The sequence below is a fragment of the Lepeophtheirus salmonis genome, chromosome 6, assembly GCF_016086655.4.
Source record: "Lepeophtheirus salmonis chromosome 6, UVic_Lsal_1.4, whole genome shotgun sequence".
NCBI lineage: Eukaryota > Metazoa > Arthropoda > Copepoda > Siphonostomatoida > Caligidae > Lepeophtheirus > Lepeophtheirus salmonis.
Window position 1 is genome coordinate 35,120,446 of NC_052136.2, and position 14,097 is coordinate 35,134,542.

The following is a 14,097-nucleotide window of genomic DNA, read 5'->3' on the forward strand; positions in this document are numbered from 1 at the left end:
TGCACGCAAAGATAAACTAAAATTTGAGACACTGTAAATATTTATCTCGATATATTTAATATTTCTCTCTAAGACCGACTCCCTAAGTGTGTCAAAATTATGTTAAAAAAGGACCAAATGATTTATGAATGGTCCTTCGCACCAGTAGTTTACTTCTAAGTACAAGTTAAAAAGTCGCACACATTTGGCATAGTATTCACTTAATTTTTATCTCTGAAAAACGATTTTCTTATGTTTTTATGTTGTAAATTGGCATAAAATCTCCAATTCTTACCCAAATTCAAAATTTAAGAATCCTGCATCATAATCTAGCTTTGCTCATCTGAGGAAGAACCATCCATCAATGACCCCAGAGCTGGAGCTATTTTATATCCGCACAGATAAAATACATATTTAATATTTTAAAAGATTTAACGGTATTTAAAATTACAAAGTTTTGCTTGAAATTCAATTTCAGTTAAATTATTAGAGATTAGTATTCATTATTAAGTAGACCTTGAATTGAAAGTTTTGACTTATATAACACATATTTCACAAAAAAAACGAAGCTAATAGGAAATTGCTTGTAAATACTCATCATCTCCACCTTCATCCATTGAATGTGGAAATACTATTCAGTAATACCATGAATATATATGGCCAACCAGGAATAAATTCACTCCTGAGCACAGAGAGGAATTAACTTTTTTAAATTTCAATTTAAAATTATTTACAACTAATTATTATTGATATATTTATGTGTTTTCTTACATAACTCTTATAATACAAGGTTTTACATTAAAAAAAGTGAATCATTTTAATAAAAAAATCGGAATCGTCTATATAGATGATATCGGAATCTGAACAGACATTGGCTTAAATTTTAGTATTATACATCCCTACTTTATATACATTCATAAATTTATATGAATGTATATATCATTAACGATATCAACCCAATTCTCAATTTTGCATCTTAGAACTGTTATCCGTTTCTTTCCTTTCAACTTTTTTTTTTTTGAAAAGATCTTAAAAAATACTGATTTCTTATAAACCGTGTTCACTGACGTCACAAATTGCATCATAATTGAAGGCGATGCCATTTTGGGGGCTAATGAAAGATAATTTTCACACATAAAATGGACAAATTTACAACAGTGTATTAGTAAAACTTCATGAATTTGCTTCAGGAATAAAAAAAAACTTAATAACTTTATTTCATACATGATGCGAATGATAAATAGTGATATTTGAATTAAATCAAAGTAAAAAATCCTATAAATGGCTATATTTTTACAAGGTATTTAAACAATTAAAGAAAAATCTATTACTATTTCGCATGTAAGAGGGCTATTGTAACCAATAGAAAGCACCTGACCAGCGGAAGGATACATAGAGCCATAGCTTCAAATGGCAAGTGCATAACATTTATCTAGTTCCCAACCGGGTACGGACTGAGTGGTTTTGGATTGATTAAAGACGAGAAAAGTAGGATAATTGCAATAAATATAATATCCTTATAAATGTAATAGTTAATTTATTCTCAACACTATGGCAACAAGATTATATAACGATGTAATAACATATTTTTAATCCATATAAGGGGTTGATATATCACTAAGACTCATATATACATTTTTGATAGACAGTAAAGGTTAAAGTCCTTTAATTTGTCAGTTCCATTTCGATATCCAAATATTAAGCATTAAAAGAATTTTTATTATTATAGAACTTTGTTGTTTGGATCCCAAAGATAGCCAACATCGACAATGCAGACGTATATTATATTGATCTATATGTTAAACCTTCATTTTTAGAAGATGCCTTTCTTTTAATGACATTTTTTTGAGAATTATGTTTGCAAATGTTTTACATAGGTTATTGGGTTAGCAACAAAATTATATGAAATAACGTTAGAGTTATCTTTTAGTAAATCTTTTTTTTTTTTTTATTTGACAGAGGACATTCAATGTATAATACAACAAAATATCCAATTAGTAAAATACCCAATCAAATATCCAACCCTTCTTCCTTTTCAAGGTCATTCCATCTATATGACCGAGTATATGTATAATATATTTACTTTTTGAAAGGTCATAAAACCTTTCATTCATCTTGTATTTACAATGGTTTCTCATTTCCCGGAATCTCATTTTACAGGGATTTCTCGGGGTTTTACACCTACGGGAAATCTGTTTTATATTATTATAAAAGTATATACATGTGACCGGTAATTTTGTCTCAAAGAGATTATGCCGCTAAATTATGGTTTTGTATCATCAATTGGAGCTTTACTGATGTATCTCGATCAGATAAGGAAAAAAAAGAAAATGGTAATGAAATAATTATTGGAATATTTGCAATATTGGAACCGATAATATTATCAAATTAAAAGGCTGTGAATGTATTATGCGCCCAAATCTCGTTGAGGAAAAATTACTGACGGTAAAAATCTTCGACGCAAAATTACGTAAAACCATACATATATTCATAACAAGTTGATATTTAGCTTGCGGGCCAGGTTGTATATTTCACCCTCAGGCAACTTCATTTTCTCTTTCAGAACTTACTATTCAAGTTTTTGATTGCAAGTAGAATCGAGTAACGGAATTTTTTTAAAAAGGATCTACAGGCTCTAAAAAATCAACTTGTGTACTATTAGTAATAATGATGAAATGAAAATCCAGAATATAAAGTTAGGACTAACTTAAAATTTATGATTTCTTCTTAAAGTATAAAAAACAATATTTAAAGTTCACATTGTTCTGTATGTTACAGAGATCTTCAATTTTCCCAGTAAATGGGAAACTCTAAAAGGTACTTCTCATCTAAATAAATATTTTGTCAAGAGAGTTATATTTATTTCCAGAAAATTTATGCATTGATGAAAAATAGGGAAAAGGTAATTTGAAATATTAAATTAAAGGCTCTGAACTGATCTTGTACTGAGATCCACATATTCCGATGGTCAAATTACTGCGATCCAATTATATTTCCAATCAGACAAATCACTATAACAGTAGTTATAGCCTATATTTAATTGGGTCTAACAGACTCTTCAAGACCAAAAATGAAATCATTTTTTGTGCAATTAGATAAATGGAAGATTTAATTTTAATGACTCATGAAATGAAAAACTACTTCCAGCAAAACCCTGACTTATCGAATCTGGACTAAAAAAAATATTGCTATAAATAATTTTAACTGAGATTCGGTTGACTCTCATCATAGTGTTAGCTCACTACCAAAAAAATATCCTCTCAATTTTATTGTCACCTGTCGATTCCCTCGTCTCACTTATGCGTATGCTCTGTTTCTAACCGGACAGAAATATGATTCCTTATTGATCCCTCGTCGTTAGCCATCATATTATTTATATGAATATATTTTTATGAACAAACACAAATGGACAGCTACGCTTTTAATTAAATATTACTTAGCGATATTATAGTTCAGTATCGAATAAAATACTATATGAAGAATTTTAATATTCTGAAATATACATATAAATGTATATAATTCATTCTAAAAATTGTGGGGAAACAATATGAGAATGATAGTCTGGGAGTACTTCAAAGACAAATAGCAGTTGGTATGATTGACATATTTGGCTAACTACCAACTACTGGTCATTTTTCTGTTTTCTTTTTTTCCTTGGAATAAATATTCCATGATAAAATAAAGGTAACAACGTGTGGTATATTAAACTTCTACCCCTGTAGTTATCACACAGTAACTAAGTGTATTTAGTATAATTCAAACATTTTTTGGTGCAGGCCTTTCCTTATTATACAGAGATGAAAATTTAAAAAAAAATATTTACTTTTTTCGATACACTCTCTGCAATTTTCCCCTAGATTATAAGAGGGGCCCCACTCGGTTCTAGTAAAAGTCCCTCGGCGCTCAAAAATCTCATGTAATAAAATAATCTCTCACAAACAATAGAAACCAACTATTATTATTGAATTTTTAGATACAAAAATTATTAATGAAAAATATTTAAAATGTATATCTTTGGATTTTTATATTTGCCATAAATTATCTACTTCTAAACTAATTGTATCTTGACATGAATTAGAGTAAATTCTCCACCTATAAATATAAAGCTTTATGGGCATGGATTGAATAAACTGACGTGGGAAATGAGATACACACGAGTCTTTTGCAATGATCGGGGATTCTAATAATGACGTCAAATCTGGTTATACTACATCTATGAATATTCTAGAAGCATTATCTTTTAGTCGACGGTATTATGAGAGTAAAGTGGTAATTGAGCATTTGCCCATACTAATCATAAACGTATTTAATAAATTATATATAAAATTCAATAGTGAATTTGACTTGATTGGGGACTTTTGATTAAATAATTATGACAAATAAACTATAGTATATTTATAAAGGTTTGATGGGTTCTTATTATGGTAGTTAAAATTGATCACATCAACCCCAACGTTTTGTCCCTGTTATTGAATAATTTCCCAAATTTATCAAATATATTTTCATCAAAAGCAAACATTTACGGTAGAAAATCTTTCTAAAATCTTGATTTGTAGATATAATATAGAAAATTTTTATCAATAAATTGTGATAAATATGAAACAACACTTATTGCTTCAAATTAATCCTTATAAAACTGTACTATTCTTTAAATACAAATTATTGAGTGTCTATTTTAAACATTAAACAACGCTCAAAAATCCAAAGTTTACTAATGTTTAAAGACTTTTTTAATATCTTGGAGGATTTTTAATTGTACCACATAAGTAAGTAAGTGGGCTACCTTTTTTTGTTATCGAACAAGTTAAAACACAATGCTTTAACATCATCAGCAGATTGCAGACAAATATAGTCGTGTGTTGGAAGTTGGAAGACATTTTTGTAGAGTAATATTTCTACAGCTTTTTACTTCATTACCGAGGCGTGAAAAAAAAGTTTTATTTTTTATATTTTACTTTGAATTAGACTTCCTCTTAAACTGGAGGGCAAAATATGAGTCCGTTGCGATGTTTTTTTAGTTATTGCATACATTATATACATACCTAAATACTTATAAAAGTATGTGAACATTAGTGTTGGGTGTCTGTCTGAAAATCTTAGATCGGTATGACATTGTTATAATTTGTGGTGGACCGGACTAATTTCATACTTTTAATAAGTTTTTTTAGGGCAATCTCAAAGAAAAAAATAGGTCTAGATCCCACAAAATACAGGAAAACTTGACCGTTTAGTATATTATATCCAGAGTACAAGGGTATATGGTTTTAAAAATAAACTCTTGCCTAGTCCCCCGAGGCTGGGCGAGTATGTACTCCTGTCAATAAATGCGGTCGAAGTTGTCTCTACCTTGTCGGAGATTACAGATGCAAAGGGGTCTTGGATTTATTAGAGTCAGGAGTAATTAGGCGTCCACTAAAAGACAAATTTTGCTTTAATAATATAAAAGATACGTCCCAAAGAAATCCTCAGTCAAACTCTCTTCCATTTTTCATTAGGACGCTCGCACGTAACTACTCAATACTTATATCAATTTATTCAAGAATAAAAGAATAATAATAAGAATTAGAATTTTTTTTTAATATGATTGGATGACGGATGAGTGCTTTAGTCTTTAGAGTGTTCACTAGTAGAAACAAACAAAATTCATTTTAACATGCCAGGGTTTATATTTAATTCAAATCTTAACGTATTCTTTAGTGCACATGAATTATGATATACATAAGATATCAATAACAAAAAGAAACAGAAATCTTTTTATACATGCACACGCCTCTATTTATGTATTTAAGTAATAGTCCCCTTAAGTGATTATTATTCAATTTAAGTAAAGAAGAGAAAGAAAAAAAAGGTTTGTTCTGGACCAGTCTCAAAGAAAAAATAGATATAGATTGGCCCCAAATAAAACTCGGTAAGGATCGGTACCACAAAATACAGGCAAACTTGTATCAAGTGGTCAGGCGTAGGAAACTGAAAAAATGGACCGGTTAGTGCACGTTCAAATGGACGGTCATTAGAACGGGTTTGACTATAATCTGTTTTATATTCGGTCTCATTTAAATTTCGCTTTAGACTAATTTTATAAATGAATTGTGGATGACGTCTAGTGTGTTTCCAAATTGTTAACATCAACACAATGACGTCGTATGAAGTTCATTGGATTTTACAACTCATATTACTGGAATGGGGTGGAAAGGGGACTATCGAGTGAGACCAGAAACAATAAATCCACGATTTTAAAACGATTAAATGTCGGTCTATGGTCTTCGACCGCAGTCTTTTGCCAACTGTCAATTATTATTTAGAGAAAAATTATCAAATATATATTGAGTTGATACATTTATCAATATAAGTATCAATGACAGAGTATGAAATGACAGGAACTCTTAACAAAGGCCCTTGATTGAAATAAAAATCCCAATCTTATTAAATAACTTTTACAGGAGTCAACTTATGAAAATTGATGACACAGCTGGAAGGAAAATACATCACATCTTTTTTTTATTTCAAAAAGAGAGCCGTGATGGGTCTATAAAAATCAATTAAGACCAAACAGGGGGGGGGGAATCCGTCTCGGACCGCGTCTCAACACTACTAGTGAGCATGCATATACCTTTACATTGAAAGTACATTGCACTCAGACATAAAACGTCTTTCAAATCCTCAAAAAATATAGGAAAAGTTTAATGAGATAATGCTCCACACATTAAAACTATTGAATAGGATATATAATTTTTTTGGTGGAGTTGAGAGGTCAAAGACATTAATATTCATTGTATTGTCTTTAAAGTGCTAATAACTCTTTAAATCTTTATGAGATTCTTTGGAAATGTTGTATGAGGAGTTTATAGTTAATAATAGTTTGATTGATTTCAGAATGATTGTTAGCCATGTATGTACATGATGAGGTACGTATTTTGATGTGCATATTTTGTACGTCAGGTCAAGAATTTCTAAACACACCATTTCTACTTGGGAAATTCATATTCAGGTTGATGATTCTACATATGTTTGTATGAGATCTTAAAATTCAAACCCTTAGTATCTATTAGTGTTAGGTTTCGGTTTGATAATAATATAACGGGTTGAGTCCATTAGGACTAGAACTACCAATGAACTTATCAACAAAATCCCAGACGTAGCTATATAAAACCCAAGATTAAAAATAAAAAAAACAAGACTACAAGAATGTTAATATAATGATTAATTTTATAACCTTTATTTAAGAAATATAGCAACTTCACGTCTTTAGTTACCATGTTAACCGTCATTGATTCGTTATTCTCTCTTGAGAATATTTATATACTACGGTTATAGGACAAATGATCGAAAAAAATTGCGGAATTACATTTCACCAAGGGAACATTTGCTGAACGTACAATCTTCCAAAGGAAAATTTCCAGAACGGACATTTCACTGAAGGACTTTTTGAGACATTTGGACGAAAAAAGATATTAAATATATTGATATGTGCGATTATATATATTAAGTCAATTTAAAATGATAGTGTGATTAATAGGTATTAGGTATTGTTCATATGTCATATAAGTATGTAAATTAATTATTCTTATTTCCCAGAAAAATATTTATTTTATTAATTATATTCATTAATGATCAATATTGTAACACAACACAAAAGTATGTGGTTCGAATTTAGTTGATATTGTACTTGTTGGTCAAACCTTGAGTATTTCCCAATACGAATAATCAATCATGCCTCATGATAATTAATTGATAACGGAGAAGTGATTAGCACTTCTTCCTTTAGAGTTCCTTTTCGTATTTATTTATTATTGAAATATTTTAAAGTACAAAAAAACGATAAAGATTCGAACCACATACTACTATGCTGTGCTTATATAACGATCATTAATGAATATAATTAATTAGAAAATATTTTTCTGCAAAAGATACATGACATTATGAGAATATGAACAATACCTATTCAATATACTTTCATTTTCAATTTGATTAAAGCATACCTATATCACAATATTCAATTTCATTTTTCGAACAAATGGTCCATCGGCGAAATATCCATTCGGCAAATTGCCCGTTCTTCAGAATTTAATTTGATAGGGTCTCAATCTGCCGTCCCAGTCTGCTGTCTCATTGTACTCTTTTTTTTTCTTACCAAGATATCAACTCTAATTATGACTTATGTTAGATCCAACTAATTCGTTTCTTTCAAAATATAAGCTCTGGATCATTCCGTAAAAAATTGTCGATCATGAGTCTTATTTAAAATTTATTCTTGGCCGATTGTATTGATGAATTGTTGACGTCATGTATCTCGCCAAATTGTGAACATTGGTTGAATAGCGTCATACAAATTTTAAAGTATTTTATATTGTACAAGACTAAAGACTAGTATTCAATATACGTATTTTCAAATGAAAATATGTAATTAAGTATCGATGCATGAAGGTTATAGAAATAGTTTTTTACTCATAGCATATCAAATAGCCACATATATATACTAAAAATTATAGTAATTGCTTGAATCCCGTTGCTAATTTTCTCAGTTTTTTTTTTCGTTTTTCAATTCGTCTCGGCTACATATCATATGTATAGGTATTGACTTTGTCAAGAATCATAAAATAATTTTGATAAACACACATTAATAAATGTTAAAGTATAATTGAATGTATGCATGGGGCTTACTCTGGGACTATTGAAGAAACAATTATGATATACATTTATAATCTCCAGTGAAAAATTATAAGTATATGATCACGACGTCTCCAAAAAAAAAAAAAATGTAAATATTGGTGGTTTTTTTTGCTTCTTTTCCACTTATCAGTGTTCCGAACATTGATTTGTTAAATTAGAATGACCTTTTATTAATCTGTGAGTAACTACCAGAGTAGTTTTCCAACAACAAATTCATTTTTGGCAAGAATTTACAAACTACCAACAGATTTTGGGCCAACTGCTGTTTCTTTTTGGAGTTAAAATAGAAACTAAATAATCCTATCATTACATTATCAGCAAACTAAAATAATCATTAATATTCACAAGATGGTACAAATATACTAAGTTGTTATAATAAACAAATAATTAATCAATAACGATTAATAAATTGCTCCTCTTTCATCGTTATAAAAAAATAAACTGTATTAAGAAAAAAAATAATATAATCCCGTCTGACGAAATTAATACTGTATAAAGATTATTCTTTCGAAAGGTTTGCTGTTACTTTTTGCCAAACATTTTAAAAACTTGAGCGTTATTGACCATGTCATTATAACTTTTATTGTATCATAAAGCCTGTCAAGCAAAAATAAATTGAAAAAAGGCTCAAAATCAGTTGGTAGTCAGCCCATTCCATGCCACTTTTTCCCAACTAAATTATTTGATAATTTATGGAGATTTTTCACAGCTTAAAAGAAGATCATTCAAATTCAATCAATCAACATTCAGAAAAATGATTACAGGGTGAAATACTAAAACATGGACAGCTCACAACAAAATACACCCTACCTTTTTTGTTTGCAAGGTAACGCCGTATGAGATAATTTTATGAAAAATTCAATGAACTCTTTAATTACTCATTAGTTACTTCCACCAAGGAAGTTGAACGGTGGTTATGTTTCTGCCCCTCTTTGTTAGTCATCAGGATTAGAGTAAAAGTTACAAACCGATTTTGATCAAAGTTAGTACGAATATTATGTAGGGTCACAATAGGAGGACATTAAATTTTGAGAATGAAGGTCAAGATAACACACAACGTAAAAAATGCAGTATCGCCCAATAACTTTGGAAAAAATTGGGATATATACATAGCTCAATTTGATTTTTAGGGGGAGGTTTTGCACTCTACCGAGTGACCCTTCTATTTATTTTATGTTATTAAATACAACAAATTTTAACACTTATTTCCGTTTTTTGACAACAAAAGATGTATTTACATAAAATAGTACACATTTCACATCAAAATTTTAGTCAGACCTCCATTAATAGAAGAAACTAATTAGGAACAATTCCAAGACCATGTAAGTATAAAAAAAAACCTTTTTATTGCTCTATTTTGTTTCGTGGCCAATGTCTATACTTCTTTTACAAACATAAGTATGTTTGTACAAGTATATAATTGCTACTTTAATAAAATTTATGATTCTAAGGTCAGGCCTAGTGTATTTTCAAAGTAATCATAGATGATACTACTTAAAATATACACTCCATTTTTTTATGGAGATGATAATCTATAGAAAATAATAAATTTACATTGTAAAATCTACATAATAAGGGGTTTCAATCCCGGGAAATTTTTGTCGATTGTGATTTTTAAATTGCGGGATGCCATTAAAATAATAAGTACAGTGAAATTTAAGAACAATCCAAATTGTATTAAGCAGTCAGGTAAGGACAACTGACAAATTGACTGCTTAGTGCAGGTGAAGACTCCTTGAACCAGGTTTGGGAGTTTCCAAAAAATCAAAATGTGAAAATATTGGATAAAAGAATAAAGGGTACGATTTAAGTTTGGGTAGATATGGGTATAACATTTATAAATATGTATAAACGAATCAAGAAATCAAAAGCATACAATATATATAATTAGAACAAGCCCATCGAGAGACGAAGAAGACGCCAACGGGGGATCAGGGGTCACGGGTATAGAGTTTGTGACTGCTGATTTAAATGGTAGTTCTTTTAAACGTTCGCAATTTTCTTTGGCCAAATCCCATCCCCCTACAAACCGTTTTTAATACCTACACACACTAATGGAGAATAAGTCAGATACGAATGTTACTCTAACACGTCAGTTTCTCATTATCCTTCGTTTCGACATGATACCCCCCGTTTTCTTTTAATCAGGAACTAAAACGATTGAAAGTCAAATTTATGATATAATGTTGATTTTTGTGAAAATTTTAAAAAAATCGGTTAAGAAATAAAGCTACTTTTTCTACTCGGCTTGCAAACATTTAGATCAACCATCCATTTTCATTTTTTTTTTTGGAACAGCTTATGAATTTTTGGGTTGATTCCTCGTTCAATTTAATAAAATATGTTACTAAAGTAAGCTTATACAGCTTTTTTATAACCCGTGGCAATCAGGGCCTAGAAGTAATAGCAGGTGTGTGGTGTTTCATTCTAGAAGCTATAAACTAAAATTTTCTTGAAAATAGAGTTAGTTGCTACCATACTTTGAAGTAGTAAGGAACGTGCGTTTATCGTCGAAAATGAACATTGATGAAAAATGATTTGACATAACATTTTTTTTTTTAAATATTAACTAATTCCTCCTGAGTTTTATTTGGGATTATTTCTGAAAATCAGTTCATTGCTTCAATTTCTAATAAACAAATAACTATTTTTTTTAAATTCATTTTCATAATTTGAAGTTTGCAGAATTCTTTGAACACAAATAACTCCACGGATAATGGTGCAGTTTTTTATTTTTTAATTGGATAATTAGAAACAGATTTACTTTGTAAAATAACAACATTTTTAAGACTTTGCAGAATTGTCAAAAGCTAATTATTTAATCGATTTATGTTTATGTTTTTTATGCTAAAAAATAAGATTTCTTCTAAACTAAACTTTGCTTATTTTTTTATAAAATAAATCTCTCTCTTAATGAAAAGTATTTAAGAAGAGAGATTGTTTTTAATGTTCCTTTAATTGGTCAGATGGAGTTGCACTGATTCAGTATAAGTAAACATTATAGTATTATGTCCATTTACTTCATGTAGCCTAGGAATCTTTGTTGAAATCCATAACCGTAATTTTTTTTTTTCTCTAGAAGTCACATGGGCGCAAACCTACACACATTGAATTCTAGAAAATAACTTCTCCCGAGCGCGTTCTCTATGAGTTACGGGGATATTATTTTATCCATTATAAAAATTACCAGGCATTACTGAAGTTCGGGGTATGGACAATAGAGGACGTCACCTATCTTATATGATTTTCGAATTTGTATGATACAAAAACTTTAAATTTGTACAGTCATTATGAAGCAAAATAAAACTTTTCTGATTTAAAAAACTTGTTTTATTGCCATTTGTAAACAATAAGTTATGTTGCAGCATCGAATATCATAAAACAATTAAATGCTTGATTTCAATGGAATTTGCTTTAGGTGTAAAACCTCAAGTAATTCCAGAAAACAAGAGCCCGGGAGAAAAGCCATACATAGGACATGCAAATAAAGTTATACCTTATTCGTCGAATATTTAATAGTCCATAACTTTTATTTACTAGATACTATAAATCTAGGCCCTATAAAAAATAAACATGAGTTTACATAACCTCATAATTGCCATCCTGTAATTTATCAAAATATTTTTTTTTAATAACATCATCTAAAAAGGTAATAAAAGGCAATTAAAAGGGAATATAAAATGCAGTGTTTCCTGACAAATTAAAATTTACTTTGTGCTTAATAAAAATACCTATTTCGTACGAAAAATATTCAAAATATAAAACAACTGGATTCAAAATTGGAAAATCAATTTCTATAAAAGGGACATTCACAAACCAAATGCCCACTTAGATGGAAGGAGTACAATCGTAAAGCACGACTATCCAAGCTGGTGTGGGTTCCACTTAAAACCACCCTTAAATCTGAATAATATACCAACAAGGCATAAATGACGTCATTTGAAAAGATATAAAAAAACGACCTTTTTCTTTTTTGAAAAATAAAATAATAATTTTAGATATAGAAAAAAATATTTGTTAGCGTCATAAAATGAATTTCTTTCAGAAAGAAGGGCTTTTAAAAAATTTCAATTTAAGAAAATAAAACTAAACTGGATTTGGGGGGGGTTAAATCCTCTCTCTCTGACAAAAAAAAATACATGGTACTTTTTTGGTAAAGAAAGCAACCACGTAATCTCGCATACGGGAGAGGAGGGGTAAAAATTATGACAGAAAATATCGGCGTAGTTTTTGAATGATTCCTTATTTAGATTTTTGCGTGGCACATAGGGCCAGTTTTAGCGTGAGCGGGGTCTGGGACATTTACCGTTAATTTAGCCACGAATATTTTCGCTGCTAGTAATGTTTGCCTGGAGGAGATTTTACCGCATGACATAATAACCGCCTTATTATATTTTCATATTATCGGTTCGAACTTTACTTTTGTAACTCAATCAGATTAATTGTATTAATGGAATAACGGCTAGAAACAGGAGAAAGGAAAGAAAGTAATAATGAAACGATAAGAAAATAATAATAAAAAATGTTAAAGTCAATTAGTTCAAAATATATTTGGATGAGTAAAAGGTCCAATCACAAAACCTGTTGTAGTGAAAAACTTCATTTTTTATGACCAATTCCTGTCCTGGCTTACTTTTAAATTGATGGGTTACATAATATCTAATGTATTGATAGGTTTTGTGATTTTTTTAACTTCAAATACTTACGTTATTTTAAATTGTATATAGCTATGAAAATACAATGCTTATAACATGTACTTGGATCTAATAGAAGATGATGAAATCGTTAAACTAATTGATAAATTAATATATTAATCCGAGATTTTATAATTAAATATTATGCATGCTCAATTTTAATTGGCATGTATGCATGCTCAATTTTAATTGACCTATATGCATACTACTTTAATTGAAATCATTTCTTATAACCCTTAGTTTGATTAAAATGATACAAGTGCTATATTCGACCATGAACCATTAGCATTTAGTTGTTTTTTTGCACAGAAATACTGTTTATTAAGAAATGCTTATATAAATTCCTGCAGAGTACTATGTGTCATACTTTATCTCAAAATAACAATTTCCATTCTGCTAGTGTCCCGTCCTATTGTTATTTCGGTCCTAAATTATTCGGTCCAGTCCAGTCTTAAGATCGGTCCTATTAGTCATTAGGACTTTCGGTCCTTGCAGGCGGTCCTTAATACCGTTAAAATGTTTTCTAAAAATGTAGATAGTCATAATACCTATTAATGACGTAAATAGAGATCGATTTTACCTTCTTTAATAAACGACAAGTGGGACCAGACCACGGTTGTCTGTCCTAAATACAGTCCGATATAACCTTATCACGTACATGGATAAGTATAGATTGCTTGAGGAAGCTGTTGTCCCGTAAGATCACGTCAAATTTTGTGTGCCCCCGCTGCATAATATAATTATACTTACAATT